Source organism: Stegodyphus dumicola, chromosome 8, assembly GCF_044657685.1.
Source record: "Stegodyphus dumicola isolate Sdum_Otavi_A_Nest chromosome 8, ASM4465768v1".
Classification (NCBI taxonomy): Eukaryota; Metazoa; Arthropoda; class Arachnida; order Araneae; family Eresidae; genus Stegodyphus; species Stegodyphus dumicola.
Genome location: NC_140775.1, coordinates 4,544,470 through 4,554,201, shown reverse-complemented (window position 1 = coordinate 4,554,201; position 9,732 = coordinate 4,544,470).

Sequence of the window (9,732 nt, the reverse complement as noted above, 5' to 3'; positions counted from 1 at the left end):
AATTTCAAACTATGATGCAATTGGGGCATTTGAGACCTTCGAGCAGCAATTATGCATCCCCACTTCACATGGTTCCAAAAAAGGGAAGTCTGGAATGGAGACCTGTAGGAGATTATCGAGCATTGAACGCTCAAACAATAAAAGACAAATACCCTATTCCATGTTTAGCCGATTTTACTGCTGCATTGCACGGTACTAAAATTTTTAGTCATGTCGACCTGATTAAGGCATACCATCAAATACCAATTAACCCAGCCGACATCCACAAAACCGCCATATGCACACCATTCGGTTTATTCGAAAGTATCCGTATGCAATTCGGCTTATGCAATGCATCTGCGACTTTTCAACGTTTTATAGATGAAGTCACGCGGGATTTAGAAGGCGTTTACGCTTTTGTCGATGACTTGCTCATAGCCTCTAAAGATTCTGAGGAACATTGCAGGCATTTGAAAGCTTTATTTTCCAAACTTCAGGAATATGGACTTTGCATAAATGTTTCAAAATGCACCTTTGGTCAAACATCTATTGATTTCTTAGGTTTTCACCTTAGTGAAAACGGAATTGAACCTCTTCCTGACAAAGTCAAATGTATTTTAGATTTTCCTCAACCTACCACTCTCACTCAGCTTCGCCGATTTTTAGGCATGTTTAACTTTTATAGATGTTTCATACCTAAAGCAGCACATATTCTTTCTCCTTTAATAAAATTGTTAGAAGGCTATATTAATAAAAAGAAATCTCGTTCTCATGTTCAGGATTCATCCCCACAATTAAATTGGAACGAGAATGCTGAACAAGCCTTTATTGCTGCAAAAAATGCCATTGCTCAGGCTACCCTTTTGAGACACCCTATTCCCGGAGCCCAGCTAAGCATCTGGGTAGATGCCTCAGACGTCGCAATCGGCGGCACACTTATGCAGTTGTCTCAACAAACATGGGAACCTATAGCATTTTTCTCTATGAAACTCAATAAAAGTCAACAGAAATGGTCCGCGTACGATAGGGAATTATTTTCTATTTATTCTGCAATTAAGAAATTCCGACACATGTTAGAGGGCAGAAATTTTATAATTTATACGGATCAAAAACCGTTAATATACGCTTTTAAACAGAACCCTCATAAATGTTCACCTCGACAATTGCGCCATTTAGATTTTATTTCTCAGTACTCTACTGATATTAGGCATGTGCAAGGTTCAAAAAACGTCGTTGCTGACGCTCTTTCAAGAATCGAAATTGATTCCATAACAAAATCTCCATTTTTGGATTTTAAAAAATTTTCGGAAGCTCAACGGCATGATCCGGAGTTACAAGACCTTCTCAAAAACAACACATCATCTTTGAAACTGGAATTTAAACCGTGCCAATATTCTGATGGTAATATTCTTTGTGACATATCAACAGACATTCCTCGTCCATTTGTTCCGAATTCCTTTCGCAGACTCATCTTTAATCATCTGCATAATCTGTCACATCCAGGAATTGCAGCTACTACGAAGCTTATTTGTTCTCGTTATGTATGGCCCGATATGAAACGTCATATCAAAAATTGGGTGAAATCCTGTGAATCTTGCCAAAAATCGAAAATTACTAGGCATACTAAAGCACCACTGGGCACATTCTCTCTTCCTGATGCACGTTTTTCAGAAATCCATATGGATATCGTTGGACCGTTACCTCCATCAGAAGGCAACGTGTACCTTTTGACTCTAATAGATAGATTCTCCAGATGGCCTGAAGCCATTCCCATCCCGGATATGAAAACGGAAACCATTTGCAGAGCCATCTTCAACTGTTGGATATCTCGTTTTGGCTGCCCATCGATCATAACAACAGACCAAGGTTCTCAAATGAGATCCGCACTTTTTGCAGAATTCACGCGCATTTTGGGTACGAACAGAATCACAACAACAGCCTATCATCCAATGTCAAACGGCATTGTTGAACGATTTCATCGACATTTAAAATCTTCTCTCAAGGCTCACGAGACCAATAACTGGACTGAAACACTACCAGTTGTTATGCTTGGTATTCGGACAGCCGTAAAGGAAGATCTACAGTCATCTTGTCCTGAACTGGTGTACGGCACAACTCTCAAGCTGCCTAGTGATATGATAACGTCATCTAAGATATCTCCGTATGACACACAATTTATCACGAATCTTCGGCATGGAATGCAACAGTTGAATCCAATAGCAACATCTGCACATTGCCAAGAAAAATGTTACGTAAGTGCTACCTTAAAGTCGTGTACGCATGTATACTTACGTGTCGATCGAGTAAAGCCACCTCTGTGCCAACCATATACAGGTCCGCATAAAGTTCTTTCTAGAACGGACAAAACTTTCACAATTGATATTAACGGTCTGAAATCTACTGTGTCTATAGACCGTGTGAAACCAGCCTATTTGCTTTCGGACTCTAATTTGCCTGAACTGAAAACAAATAAAGACTTAAAGACAGTTCAGCAGAATAAATCTGCAAACGAACTCTCTAAGACACAAACTGTCACCAGATCGGGAAGACATGTTCACTTCCCTAAGAAACTTGCTTCTTACATAACAATTTAAAACATTTTTTTAAATTCATATCTTAACATATTTCTTGTTATTTCATGTTTATTATATGTGTCAATACCTTGTTATATATTGAATTTCATTTTGATCTTTTCTAATTTTATATTTTAATTTTGTAATCACAAAAAAAAGTACCCGACAGCACGGATACTCTGAAATAATTTCATAACCTATGTCGTTCCTTTGAATAGCCATTAAAGGAACTGGGGGGAAACTCTGTGGTGATGGCGATAAGGAGCGCGCCTTGCGCCCTCCGATAAGTGTGGCAACCCTAGAGGAGAAGTTTCTTACGAGTAGCGAGCACAGCGAAACAGGCAGGCTGTCGGGGAGTATGCGCGATGTTCCTAAATAAAGTTTAATTTTTATTGTGCACTATGTCTTGTTAATATTTATATTAATGCAGTAAGAACATAATCTGTGATATGGAATTTGAGGATTGGTGGTAAAAACATAACAGGAAAACACCATACTTCTAGCATGAGACGCAACAACAGCAAATAAACAACAGAGGAAAGTAGATTTTCATACACTTTTTAGAACATAGCAGTAGACAAATATAGATCCGCATACACAGTTTGAGACCATATCAGCCAAAAATAAATAAATAAATAAATAAATAAAAAATAAAATAAAATAAAATAAAAGATGGAGATATCCAGTAACAGATGCATTCAAAGTAAATAGCAATAAACTAGAACGCACAGTGAAGCTTCAGATAAAAGCAATGAATATTTGGAGCAAATCACGAAACGTTACGAAATAATTATCATAGTTCTCAAAAGCAGAATCTTGAAACCCGCAACGATTTCTAAGAGTAACGGTAAAGAAAAAAATTTACTTGATAAGATCAAGAAAAGTCCTCTTAAATATTTCCACGCAAGACTTCAACAATCATATAAGGAAAAAAAAAAAAAACTCCCAGCAGCAAATCACGAATGTACAAATGAGCTTTAGGAACGGTACTAAGTTTTAGGAGCAAACAATCTTACCTGAGAAAGGGATAAAATTTTTAAATCTAAATCCTGAAATTTTCATCCAAGAAATAAATGAGTAAGGAAAAGAAAGAGTCGTTCCACTTCCTGTGTATTTTTTAATTTAAGGAGTAAAAATTCTCCCTTTTCCTTTCTTGCAGTAGTTTCTGAGGTCAACGAACTACGGTTTCTACCATGAAAGAAACCCTTCTCCCCATTTAAGACGAAGGGGGGCATATCGGAATGTAAACAATCGGACAGCATCAGTACGGAGGTTATGCAAAAAAGGACTACTTGCATACAGAAAGTTAAAAAAATCGTATTAAAATCACAAATGACGAGCAGTAAAAGCTAATATAAATGAAGAAGGGGAAAGGAAAACATCCTACCTTGACCATGGGATTTCAGGTCATATCCATAAAGGAATAATTTAAATTCTTGAAAGAAACAAAGACATAAACAAAAAGATTATCTTTTTCTACAACTAATGAAGAGCAATAATGCTTGTCAGCGTTGTTAAAATAATTAAATAAATGCCAAACTCCAAACTTTCTGAACAACAAAGTTAAGAAAAGACAAATTGATTACTGAGATAAACTCTAAAACACGTCCGCACTGTTCGCTATCCTTAATGCCTCCTCGAAAAATACAAAATGAAAAAGATTATAACAGTTATAGTTAAATAAGGAATATAAGTCAAAAGTTATAATTATAAATAAATAAAATTTTAAAAAAGTGCCTAGGTAAAATTGTTTTACGTTACAGATAAGTAAAATAAAATATATATGTGACTTAATGTCTTTAATATAAAAAATTAAACTTCAATGAAAATGGTTTAACACGAAACTTAGGGAACTGAAATATTTTTGCCTGTTAAGATATCCGACCACGTTCGAAGCACTTTTTTTTTTCTTCAAAAAAGCAGTATAAGTATATTATAAACAGGGCTGTGGCTACTTCTTTTAACTTTTCAGGATAGATTTTTTATAAGTTCTAAAAGAGGTGTCTTGCAAGCGCAATCATATTTTTCTATTTGTTCAAAGGCCGTGTAGAAATCTTGTTTGTATTTTTTCCTCTTTATATCTAAAGGCTCTTGTTTTTTATTTTCATTCGCTTTGTCTCAGCCTTTTCAATATTATCCAAAAATATTTCTCAAAATTTAATTCATCAATGGAAAAGAATGATAGAGACTCAATTGCAATGTCTGCAGTTTGACTGTCCTGATTCGAATTCTGAAATTGTTCTGAGAATAAATTTCATTCTTGATGAAAGTTCATAGATGACCTTCTTTGCCTTTTTAATTTGTTCGTCATGCAAAAAAAAAAAAAAAAAAAAAAAAAAAAAAAAAAAAAAAAAATCGGTGTTTCGGATTTCCATATATTGAACCCAGCAAGATCTCATTGTCTAGCAAACTAGTTTCTGTTTTCTTCATTAATGAAATGATTCCTTTTGCAATAAACCGTCCATTTCAGAAAGAACAAACATCCTACTCTCGTCTCCTGTCAATTCTTCAGACTGCAGCTTTTTTGTGGCTATATACGGTATAGAAAGAAGAGTTTCCAATTCGGAAAGATCATTCCACAGTCTTTCTGTTAGTGAAACATTAGGGTTATCTACATCTCCCAAAAAGTTCTTAATTCTAAAAACCTCTTTATCATCAAATATGTACTTCCTTATCGCATTGCTTGATAAATAATTGCTCCTTTTCCTGCTCGCTTCCTAAGAATGGCATCGATTTTGGGAGGTCTTGCTGCTATTGCTGCTTACCTAAATTTACCAGTGAGACTTGTAACTAAATGAATCACTTTAATCACTAACGGCAAATATCACATCCATCCTCCTCCCTTATACTTATTTATTAATAGGTCAATAAAATAGAAAATAACTATTTATTAATGTATACAGACCATAAATAAAAATAATAACTCAGCTTGTCATTAATTTTTTTTTTCAATTCATTTTAATTTATTTTCAAATTCAAACTGTCCAACAAAAACTGAAGTCGGAGTCCACCTGGCTTTAGCACTCCAACGAAAACTGGAGTCGGAGTCCACCTGTTTTTAGTACTCCTTTTACCCCAAAATCTGCCCGACTCTGATTCCGACTCCATGACTCCGACTCTGACTCCACAGCCCTGATTATGAACACATTTTTTCGTTCATTTTCTACAGAGATTAATTATGAAATATTAAAATTTAATGTATACTATTATTATGCTGCAAAAAATATTAAATTTAAGTGAAATTTTACGCAAATTTTAAAACAATTTGAAACATTCTATATGGAAAAATATTAAAGTTATATAAAAAAGTCACATAATAATAAATTGCATGCTTTTATGTAAAGAATGATGAAGAATTTTAAGAATATCTTAAATTTATGAGATTTTCGATAAATTCCCGATGTCATTATTTAAATAACAGGCCGCAATTTCAAAACTATTTAACATATGAATATTCTGGTACGTCATTCTCTAGATAACTGGTGTGATAGTTTGGGCAGCCAATGGGTACACGACCATAATCATACATACCTTAAATTCCGGTGTGTAAAGCGTATCTTCAAACTACATTTTAAAATTTTTAGGCATATTCGGAGTAGAGAAATCTTATCTTCAAGAAGAAACCTGAAAGGTACATGTGCGATTCACTTATCTTTTAAAATCATTCATTCAAAGATTTTTCCCAGGCTTCCGAATTGATATACTATTATACTGAACAGACAAGCGAAAAGAGAAACAATACGTGTGTGAAGCCGCCCAACCGGTATAGTAGTTAGCGTGGTTGACTGCCGTGCTAAGTGCCCGGGTTCGAATCCCGGAGAAGGCATACATCTTTGTAAATGCATAGTGTCTGTGCGGCATAGGGGCATTCTAAATATGCGGCGAGCCGAAAGTCCTCTCGAAAGGATGGTAGTAGGGAAAAAAAGGGAGGGAGAGACCCTCGGATGGTCCCACGGGATGCTCTCCATGAAAATTAGGGGCGGAACTGAGGTAAAACGCACTGTCACTTGTAAGGTGCTCAAGGCTGTTGCCAACGACAGGCGTAATATTGCGCTTCTTGCTATGAGGTATTTTGTGGGCTTCGGCTGATTATACATCAGACTAAGTGAGTATCAGCAACAACAACATATATGTGTGAAGTAAATGCTAGAGGGATTAAATAATTCTGCAAAGAGGGTGGATTGTATTGAATGCAGGCGTCCAAAAGAATGCTATTGTAGTGCTTCGAGAAAAGAGGAATAGAGTAATAATGCACTTCCAATCTAAATGAATTCGTGGAATTAGGAATTAAACGTTTTCTCTTTCTGTAGTCATTTGGAGCCGTGATTTTGAAATGAAAATCGAAGGCTTTAGTGAATCGCATTTGCTTTAGTTGAAATACTCACTCTAGTATTCCTTTCTAGTGTTAAATATGGCTCCTGCCAAGCGAAACGAACAAAATAGTGGTTTCAAATGTGAAGTAATTTAGTTTGTGAAAAAAAATGGAAATCGTGCTGCAGCAAGGATGTCTGGGATTGGTGAAAGCTCCATGCGTGAGTGGAAGAAAAATGAAATCACGATAATTAGTATGCCAAAGAATAAACGGGCTTTGCGTAAAGAAGTAACGAAATGGTCTATCCTAGAAAGAAAGTGTCGCGAAAATGATTCTAGAAAATCGCAAATATGGATTAATTGTAACAAGAAACAGCGTTTTATGTTTTTTATGTTTATTTGCCTTTAAATGCCCGAAAAAGGACGCAAATGAAAGGGAAAACTTTAAAGCAACTTTGATCTGATGTATTGGATTCATAGCGAGAGATAATTGAGCTCGAGAAAAAACAAGCTTCGTAAAAGCTTCCGAAAAATTTGGACAGCAAACTGACCATTTCCAGAAGTATGCTGACCTAGGAAGGCAAAACGATTATTTACTCACCTAATGTTGGAAATATGGATGTCACCCGAGTGATGTTTGATATAATAAAAAATAAAAGAAATGATGTGAAGGGAACAAAATCACTTCCTTTAAAAACAAGTCACAATTTCAACTAAAACAATTTCCAAATTTGTGCTTGCAGATGCCCATATTCGAGTGGAGGACTACATTATTCAAAATTGGATGTCTCTACGTATCTTTTTTTTTTTTTTTTCACAGTGCGAGAAACAAACATACATTCATGCAGATACTTCATTATTTAATTTCTTTAAATATAATGTAGGGTTCTAATATTTGGTGGTAACAATATGAAAATTGAAAAGCCGTTTTATAGCTGAAAACGCAAAATGCCAAAACCAAATTAATAGCCGATTTGGCTATTAATTTGCCAAAAGGGACATAATTGGCTAAAGAAAAAAAGAAGAAGAAGAAAAAAGAAAAAATTAGGGTCCCTTTCCCACATCTCTAGGGCGAAATTAAGAGGTCTACAAATCGACTTTTGGAACAATGATGGCTTTTATCAGGGCTGAACTAATTATTAAATAATATATGTTTAAAGGCACCAAGGTATAAATACACTCAACTGAATTTTGTTTACTAGAAAAAGAGTGAAGTATCCTCTCCTTTTCCCGCCCTTTTTTTAATGTCAGCAAAGTTTCAGAAGGAAGAAGTCTGAATCCTGTGTCTTGGCTATCTATATAAACCTAAAAAACTATCTATCTAAACCAGCTCTGCCAGCTCTGTATATCAACGCAGCCTGCTGGTTATCTATATCAGAACTATCTAGTCAGAGGCAGTGGGCATCTTAGAGTTATAGAGACACCGTACAGCAGAATTGAGGATCCGCAGAGATTGTACAGGCGGCAAAATGTCAAGCGACAGAAGTTTTTTATGGATAACTTCTTTCACCACCAGATTTACTTTCGAACTGTTTCATAAAAAATCAACATTCGGAATACAATTCGTTGCACTAGGAAAGATTCGTTTTGGTATGTAGAAACAGAAATTAAAATATTCATCAGGAACGACTGCAGCTTTATGAAAGAACAAGAGAGAGGTTTTTGTGCTCAATAGCATATGCAAACTATGACGAAACAGGAAAGCCTGAAGTTATATCAATCCATGCGTAATGTGGATATGAGCAAGTTTCTATTAGAAAGTCCTCCATGAAAGCATCAGCCCCTTAGGCTGATAACTTCGAATGCTTTGTGATATTTAAATAGTTCAGAAACGACTGCAGCTTTATGAAAGAACAAGAGAGAGGTTTTTGTGCTCAATAGCATATGCAAACTATGACGAAACAGGAAAGCCTGAAGGAACCCATGCGTAATGTGGATACGAGCAAGTTTCTATTAGAAAGTCCTCCATGAAAGCATCAGCCCCTTAGGCTGATAACCTCGAATGCTTTGTGATATTTAAATAGTTGAACTAAATTTCCTTTAGAAAAGCAATGAGTAGTCTTATTTGTGAACAAGTAAGTATATTCTGAATTTTTTTCCTCCATTAGATTCAGAGCGAGAGAACGGGGAAAAAAAAAAAAAAAAAAAAAAAACATTTCAGACCACCGTTCCCTGCGGTGATTTGTGAAATAAACGCGCCTAATTAAAGATGACTCTAACTGTACACGAGGGTTATCTATATATATAAAGAAGAATGTTTTGTGTGTTTGTTTGTTCGCGTTTAACTTAGTGACTATTATAGTTATCGTCACCAAACTTTCTACAGTTCTTTTCTGGGTCTAGGAAAGGTCGACGTCTACTTCCTCCTCCCCCAAAAAACTAAAATGAGATATTAATTAAAAACTCTGAAAACGCTCATTTTCGCCCTCATTTTTCTGACTGGCAACAACCTCGCACCCTGAAGATAAAAATCTGTTTCATTTGTGTTGCCACTGCTCGCTTTCAAATCGTAGAGTTTATTGATAAAAAATTTCTAAGTTTTACAACGAAATAAAAATAGCATTGCCATACATTAAATACATTATTCCCGATTCCAAAAATTCGTGGAAGCCATTTTGCCTGTTCCCATCTTCGTACGACTTTAATCAGCCGAGATATTAATTAAAAACTCTAAAAACACAAATTTTTGCACTCATTTTTCCGAGTGGCAACAGTCTCGCTCTTTGGAGATAAAATGCTTTATTTCGATACTACTCCCTTTCAAATCATAGAGTATGTTAATCAAAAATTTGTAAGTTTCCCAAAAAATATATATAAATATAAAGAAGAATGTCTGTTTGTGTGTTTGTTTGTTCGCGTTATTGATTTC